The following is an 8,940-nucleotide window of genomic DNA, read 5'->3' on the forward strand; positions in this document are numbered from 1 at the left end:
GGTTCTATTTAAATATAATGTTAACTATTTTGCATTGTCTATAATTCTAAAATACAAATTGTCTTGAAAACATTTAGTAACATTTTTAAAGATTTTATAAAGAATTTAGAGAATCCAATGTGCATAAAATGTTATTCATGTTACTAAGCTTGTGATTCTCTTCAATTCAATACATGATACATTTAGACCTGGCAATCAAAATGTACAGGGATATTGAATTTCTGATATCTTTACCCAATTTATTTATAAACTTGCAACATACATTGACATAGTTGTAAAAGTATTTTATTTTACAATACGGATTTCACCTTATCGTTATACATTTGTAGCTATTCTTTATCTTATGTATTGCTTTAGGAATTTGTAATTTGGCTGTTATATATTTGTATATTTATAGCTTTCTGTATTTACTACTTTGTTCCTGTATTTTTTTCTGTTTTCCTTTAGATTATTTGACATAAATTTTTGCTTTTTACAAAATTTTCTAGATATTTGGTGCCATCAACAACAATATATATATAGAGAGAGATACATATATGTATCAATATATATACACTTTTCACAAGCCTACTTATTTTTATAGTAAATTGGCTATAATGAATTCCACATTATTAACACAAAATTTCAAATATCTTTGAAACTGCTTGCAAATATGGCAGATGTTGAATATTTAAGTTCAAGGGAAAAGTTAAGTATCTAAAACATGCAAGTGCACAGAATGAAACAAATCATTTGCTACTGAAGACACAAACTGAAATCTCTTCTTTCATATTTGATTGAAAACAGAAGAGAGAAAAGTAAAATTTATGTACATCTAATACTAGTGATTAAAAGCATCTGTTAAGTATTGTTTCATTTCCTAGCTAAAAGTTTTTTAATGTACTTCTCCCTGAGGTTTGCATTATGAAAAGTCCTTGTAATAGAAAGACTAAATGTATTCTATAATAACAATCAAAAAAAAGAATTGCTTAATGGAAAATATAGAGCCTGTGATTGTCATCACTAGATTAGTATTTTAATTATAAGAATTATCATAGTGGCTATGTGTACAGATATTAACTCTGCATACTAAGTCCTAGTGGAAGCAAACTTTTAGATATAGACCCACAGCCCTGTGAAATCATCATACTGTTTAACTGGGTTTTTTTATTATTATTATTTTTGATTTGTTTTGCTTCAGATTGTTTCTGGTCAACTTCATTTGTACACTGTCAAACATAATGATCTGTTAAACTTGAGTACGTGTTATATTTTTTATACGATGCCAAAAACATTTTGGACATACAATAAACATGAAGGTAGTGGTGATGTTTTTGATGTTATTATTTTTTCCTCGCTATTAGGAAGAGTGAAAAGGTGTTGACTGTATACTTCAATAATGAGGTCATTTCACCGCTCTTCTAGAATTTTCATGAGTAAAATAAAGTTAAAAATAGCTATTTTATAGGAACGATGTGACACAAGAGAATATAATGGAAATAAGGCACTTTATGAAGCATAAAACATACAAATAGCTTTAGTGCTATTATTTATGAAAAGGTAATTCTGCAGACACCCGGATGGATATGAATTCTGTGCAGGTAGCCTTTTGCTACTTTTGCCTGTCAAGTAAACAAAACTGATGATGTATGGGCACACTCCCTCTCTTTTCCCTTATTAAAATGTACAACTCTAAATTTAGAATTTTGCAGTGATCATTTATTAGCACCAACCTAGAAATTAAATAAAGTATATTCATTCAGTAACAAATAAATATACACTGTACATAAAATACACTATCAGAATTATACAAATAAAATTGATCCTTTGCATTAGTTCATTAGATTTTGCTCCATATTAAGCCACCTCAAAATTTATTGAATTAAACTAGGAACCATTTTATATTTGTTCATAAACCAGGTGAGTACCTTTTCTAATCTGGGCCAACATGTCTGATCTCTGCTAGGATGTCTGGTGAGTCTGGGAAGCTGGACAATCTATACGGACCACACTCATATGTCTGGTAGTTGGCAGGTTAGCAACATGAGCTGGACTACTGTCAGCCAGGTCCCTAAATTCTCTCCAGATGGCCCTTCATCTGTCATCAACTGGAGCTGACTTACACCTGAATGAGAGCTTGTTTTACATTATCAGGGGTTTTGTGAGGTAGTAATATACTTGGTGGCTTGAAATCTGCCATAGTGGTAGTATTTGTACCACAGACATTGGAAAATACTACAAATCAGGGCCTTCTCTGCCCCCTTTACCCCAAAAACCAGCTCTTAAACATTTACCAGAACATCATTGCTTCTTATCTTCCAGAAGACTGGCTTGGGCTCAATTACATGGCGGCCTCAGGATTCTAATAGTAACAATAGAGGGTAGTCCCAGTGCAAAACTCTCTTGTGCTATTATTCCTTTCAGCAGAACAAGAGACAAGGCCACGTCCAGGGGTAGTGCAGAATACTACTCATCAATATAAAGGAACAAAGTATTGATTCACGGAGTAACTTGGGTGAATCTCAAAGGCATTATGTTGAGTGAAAGAAGCCAGTGTCATTCAAAACATATGTGTGACCCCATTATAACAGTCCATTTTTTTTTTTAAGAAAAGAGTTTTATGGTATTTTTGAAAGGTAAAAAGTAACCACCTCATGGCCACTTGTACATTCAGTTATTCAGTGAATCAATAATATTCTGTGAGTATCTACTATTTGCTAGGTTCTGGGCCAGCCAGGTGTTGGGGATATGATAGTGATCCTGAGAGACTCAGTTTTGGCCTACATGGGTCTTACTGTCTTGGAGTGGATATGCAGGAAGGAGAGAGAAATAAAAACATGTAAGAAAATCAAAATGAACAAATTAAGAGTTTAATGAGTGCTATGAAGGTAGGAAATAATGTTGTGAGATGAAAAAAAAATAGGAGTAAAGAGGGGGGAACGGTGCTCAGAAAAAGCCTCCCTGTGCTCTGTGTAATGAATAACCTTTCGTTTAGTTCCTGTGAGAAGGATATACTTGAGATGAAGGAAAAAATATTCAGGCAGACAAAAGAGAAAGCGAACCTCCCTGAAGTGGAAAGGAATTGAAAGCAGGAATTTAGTGAATGACCAATGAGGGAGAAGAGATGAAGTTGAGGGTTAATATGTAAAATGCAGAATAGCAAAGCCTCAGTATGGAGATTGGATTATATTCCTAGAGCAATGGGGACCACGTTGGTCCCTTGGTGTCTATGGGGAATTGGTTCCAAGACCCCACAGATACCAAAACCCATAGCTGTTTCAGTCCCTGGTATAAAATAGTAGAGCATTTGAATATAACCTGTGCACATTCTCCTGTATACTTTTACATCATCTCTAGATTACTTATAATATCTAATACAATGTCTACACATCACTTCATTTAAGTGAATTCAGTGTAGTACTTGGTGTGTCGCAAATTTGAATTCTGATTTTGAAGCTTTGTGGAATTGTTTTTTTCTAAATATTTTTGATCTGTGATTGAATCCATAGACATAGAACCCATGTATACAGAGGAATAACTGCATATTTATCATTTTAAAGTTGTTTGACTTATTTATCTTAAAGATTTATCTTATTTTTAAAGAGTTGGAGATCATCAGAAGGCCTTTGAAACATTTAAGGAGAAAGATAGGGAAGGTTTAGACAAGGGAAATTGCAATAGAAAGCATATGATGTATTGGGAATATTTTAGAAAAAGGCACAACAGGATTGGATGTGGGAGTGAGAAAATGGAAAGAGCAAAATTTCTGATTGAAACCACTAGGGCAATAGAAATACCATTACCTGGGTTAGGGCAGACTAAAGGAGGACTAGATTTGAAAACAGAACTGAAATGCCTGTGAAAATGAAAGAGAAGCTGTGAAGAAGAAACGTGGTCTATCAATCTGGGCTGACGACTGGGCTCCTCTCCTCGATCAGGGTCATCAAATGTCCTGGGCATTCACTCTGTTCACAACATTTACTTTTATCTTTGTTGCCTGCTCTTCTCTGTAGATTTCCTAAGTCCTTCTGTAGGGAATCCATGAGCCCCACATCACCCATGGGTACTCCGAGTTTGGTGGCGACAAAGGAATGAGAAAAAGACAGATTAAGAGAAAAGTGGGACCGGGGGGGCCATCACTTTATTACTCGAGGTGACAGTGAAGGCCCCGAGCTCTGATCATCCACACTATTTATTGATTACAATCACTTTGATCTACAGGGCAGAGGTGGAGTGATGGTGGAGTGAATCAGTGAGCCGGAAGTGAATCAGTGGCCAGAACTGGTGTGTCATCCTAAGGATTGATAACAGTGGAGGTTTGGGAACTTCACAAAACAAGAACATGTGGCTGTCTTTAGCTTATTATCCACGTACAGCTGATGGAACACGGGCCTTACAAGGAGCCAATAAGTCGGGTTACGTCATAGTGCTACGAAGGGGTTTTACGTCCTTGAGCATGTTATGGTAACAGAGCCTAGGTCACCCTGCACCGGAACATGAGGCATGAAGAGGCCTTCCTCCTCAGAGGCCTCCTGAGGCCTTCCACAGTTTATTCTTCCTTGTTTATGTGTTACTCATAACCAATTTATGTAGGCACTCTGTAAGTCCTTTCTTCTTTGCAGTGCTTCCCAACACCTTTCTACAGCTCTAATGGGATATGTTTCCACAATAACCCAAAGCAACCTATTTTTATATCTGGGCAGTTTTACCCACTTATGCCTAAGATTCCTTTCTGATTCTGTTGTATGATTAAGTATTGTGTAGTGACAATAGAAACATTAGATAATTTTGGCAAAATATTGTATGGAATTTGAAAACCTTTGTCATAAAAATTTTCAAGAAAAGGAAGAAGTATAAGATTAGAGAAAACAAAATTCTAATTTTCTTAGGCCCATTGCTGGATTTTTATTTCTTTGGATCTGATTTTCTTCAGTCCCTGTGCATGTGCGCTAGTGCTTACTGGCACAGTCATTTTAGACAAGGACAAGAAAGCCATGGATAGAGGCAGATCATTAAATAAGGGCAAATGTAGCTGTTGCAAACTTTGAGGCCACTATATTTCTCTCTCATGACATATGTTCTCATTTGCAATTATAGGCAAACAATTTAAAAGTTGTTACCATCTTGCTATGGGGAAAAGCAACCAAAATAGTGTCAGTAACTCCCATAGCAAGATGAATTCACTTAATAAAGCTTGTTCTTTAATTGGCTGTCACAATTCATGGGATTGGCTATCTGAGATTTTGGGGCATGTGATGATATTTAAATAGTTCCTTTATAGGCTCCTGTGATTCCCTTTTTAAAATTAGTTTTAAAGATTTTGGAAACTTCTCTTCTTCACCCTGTTCTTACTTTCCTGAGATTTCTTTGAAAATTGGTAGGTGGAATTTAATTGCATCAAGCTTAAGAGGAACTATACATGTTGCCATTCAGAGAGATAAAGGGATTCTGGGCTAAAGTTAAACCTGGGTTTTTGAGCATGAGGACTTGGGGTCTGGGTGTGAGAGCCTAATCTAAAACAAAATAGCAAATTATTGCTCATTATTGTCACTGCTAACATAAGCATGGGATTGAGGCAGCAAGGTAAAGGCAAGCATATTGATGTATAGTTCAGAAAGAGCAGAGAATTGGACACAACTTTGTTATTTTAGAGGTGGATCACTTGAGACCAGCAGGTCCAGGTTGCAGTGAGCCATGATCACATAACTGCACTACAGTCTGAGTGATAGAGCAAGACCCTGTCTCTTAAAATAATAATAATAATAAATTATTTTTATGACCAGGTAGACATCCTTTGATAGAGGTTTTCAGTAATCAGATCCTTAATTAAGCAATATATAGCAGTTAAGCATATGTTCTCTCCATATTCAAACCCTTAGACTACCAGTGTGCCCTGTGATGTTAACTTTAGTGCTAAAATATAGCTGCTTTTAGCACAAAGTTTAGATGATAATAGTATCTACTTTATAGCATTGTAAGGATAAATGAGGTAATTATTAGTCACATATCACTGCAAGACAACTAAACCAATCTCGTCATACCCAAAAGCCTTTATTCAATTATCTACATAGTAAGAAGCCATTTTTTCCCATAAATAGGGTTATCTTCATTACCAAACTGTCTTCTTTGTCTTCTATGACTTTGATTGACTCTTTTCATGTCTGACATCTGTATGACTATCACCAAGACCTCTTAATTTTTGTATTTGTTAATCTGGACTTTGCAATCTGGAGTTTGATCCACAGGAGAACCTTCTACAATTTGACCTCTTGCCTTATAAGCTTTGCTTCTTCCTTTCTGTTTGACCAGAATGCTTTTAAACTTCCTTGCTCAGATTAATTTCTGAGTCCAGAAAGTAATTCATGAAAATTTTGCATTTCTTCTTTAAATGGAAGTCTTGTTTCACGTTTGGTTTATAATTACTTTAGGCAGAGAACTGCAATCAATTTCCAAATTCAGGTACTAAGGATGGGGTATTAATCCCATTGGAGAAGATTATATCCAGTATAACCGAGACAGGGCATTATTTAACTGTGTATTTGAAATCTGAAGTAGAGTTAATAATGAAACATCAAAGAATGTCCTCCCCTATTTCTTTCTTTCTCTCTCTCTTTTTTTTTTTTTTTTTGCTTTCTTTTTAAAATTTTTTTATTCTTTTTTATTCCTATACTTTAAGTTCTGGGGTGTATGTGCAGATCTTGCAGGATTGTTACATAGGTATATACATGCCACAGTGGTTTGCTGCCTCCATCTCCTTATCACCTACATTATGTATTTCTCCCAATGTTATCCCTTCCCTATCTCTCTACTTGCTGCTATATCTCCCCTACTCCCCCACCCTCAACAGACCCCAGTGTGTGATGTTCCCCTTTCTGTTTCCATGTGTTCTCATTGTTCAACACGTACTTATCAGTGAGAACATGTGGTATTTGGTTTTCTGTTCTTGTGTCAGTTTACTGAGAATGATGGTTTCCAGATTCATCCATGTCCCTGCAAAGGACATGAACTCATCCTTTATTCTGGCTGCATAGTATTCCATTGTGTATATGTGCCACATTTTCTTTATCTGGTCTATCGTTGATGGGCATCTGGGTTGGTTCCAAGTCTTTGCTATTGTAATGAACATATACAATGAACATGTGTGTCTTTATAATAGAACGATTTATAATCCTTTGGGTATACACCCAGTAACAGGATTGCTGGGTCAAATGTCAAATGATATTTCTATTTCTAGATCCTTGAGGAATTGCCACATTGTATTCCACAATGTTCAAACTAATTTACGCTCCCACCAACAGTGCAAAAGTGTTCCTATTTCTCCACATGCTCTCCAGCATCTTTTGTCTCCAGATTTTGTAATGATTGCCATTCTAATTGGCATGAGATAGTATCTCAATGTGGTTTTCATTTGCATTTCTCTGATGACCAGTGATGATGAGCATTTTTTCATATGTTTGTTGGTCGCATAAATGTCTTCTTTTGAGAAGTGTCTGTTCATATCTATTGCCCACTTTTTGATGGGGTTGTTTGTTTTTTTTCTTGTAAATTTGTTTTAGTTCTTTGTAGATTCTGGATATTAGCCCTTTGTCAGATGGGTAGATTGCAAAAATCATTATTGCTTAGGATTATGGCCTCCAGATTTATCTATGTTGCTGCAAATAGCATGGTTTCATTCTTTTTTATAGCTGCATGGTAGTCCATGGTGTATATTTGCAATTTTTAAATATCCACTCTTATTATATAAAGAATAATCCTGCAAGATCTGCACATGTGCCCCAGAACTTAAAGTATAATTTTAAAAAATGGTAAAAAGCTTATTCTTAACCCATCTCAATTGCTTTTTCTTCCCTCCAGATAACTTGAGCAGCCCAGATTCAGGTAATGGATAGAGTAATAAGTCAGTGGTTACTGAATTCATTTTGTTGGGGCTGTATAGCTCTTGGGAACTTCAACTCTTCCTGTTCTTTATCTTCTCTGTGTTTTATAGAGCTGCAGTGTTGGGAAACATCCTTATCATCCTCACAGTAATTATAGACTCTCATTTGCATTCCCCGATATACTTTCTTCTTAGCAATCTCTCCTTCATTGACGTGTGTCAGGTTAAATTTGCCAGGGGTTTCCTGGGCCATTGGCATCTTGCACTCAGCCAGCCACCTGGCATTCACAGTTGATCTGCCTTTCTGTGGACCCAACATGGTAGACAGTTTTTTCTGTGACCTCCCCCTAGTGATCAAGCTTGCTTGCATAGACTCTTATGTTTTGGAGGTCCTGGTGCTCACCAGCAGTGGTCTGCTCTCACTTACGTGTTTCCTCCTTCTGCTCATTTCTTATACTTTATCATCCTTTCTACTGTGTGTCATCAAGCCTCTGATGGGATGTCCAAGGCACTTTCGACTCTGTCTGCCCACATTACTGTTGTAGTTTTGTTCTTTGGCCCATTAATATTCATCTATATTTGGCCCTTTGAAAGCTTTCCAGTTGACAAATTTATCTCTGTGTTTTTTACTGTTTTCACTCCTCTCCTTAGTCCCATGATTTATACTCTGAGGAATAAAGATGTAAAGGAAGCCATGAGGAAGTTAAGGAGATGACATGTGGGTTCCAAGCAGGGTTTTTAGACAACTGTGAAGAAGTAATACACATTCCTCTTTCTTGGCCTTTGAAATTAACGTATGTGATTGTTATTATTGTGTTTATGTCACAAATAGTTTTTTACTAGACTGAATTAGAGGGCCAGAATATGATGATCTGGAGTTGGCAAACAGTGTAGAATCTTACGATTCCAATTCCTATATTCTGTGTCTTACATCATCCTCCCTAAAGCTGCAACTACATATATTAAAACTCATAAGCAGCTTTTCCCTTATACGGGCATCATTAAAAAATATCTCTTCGAGAGGTGGAGGTGGGAGAAACACCTAAGCCCAGCAGGCCGAGGCTGCAGTAAGCCAAGATCGTGTC

At 36.3% G+C, this 8,940-nt stretch overlaps 1 pseudogene; it reads left to right on the plus strand.

Moving 5' to 3' along the window:
* Positions 1–4,321: 4,321 nt before the first annotated feature.
* On the plus strand, positions 4,322–8,570 carry LOC105729182 (olfactory receptor 4K1-like; annotated as a pseudogene).
* Positions 8,571–8,940: the final 370 nt, after the last annotated feature.

The sequence above is a fragment of the Aotus nancymaae genome, unplaced genomic scaffold (genome assembly GCF_030222135.1).
Source record: "Aotus nancymaae isolate 86718 unplaced genomic scaffold, 86718_ANA_hifiasm-v0.15.2.pri h1tg000011l, whole genome shotgun sequence".
NCBI classification, from domain to species: Eukaryota; Metazoa; Chordata; class Mammalia; order Primates; family Aotidae; genus Aotus; species Aotus nancymaae.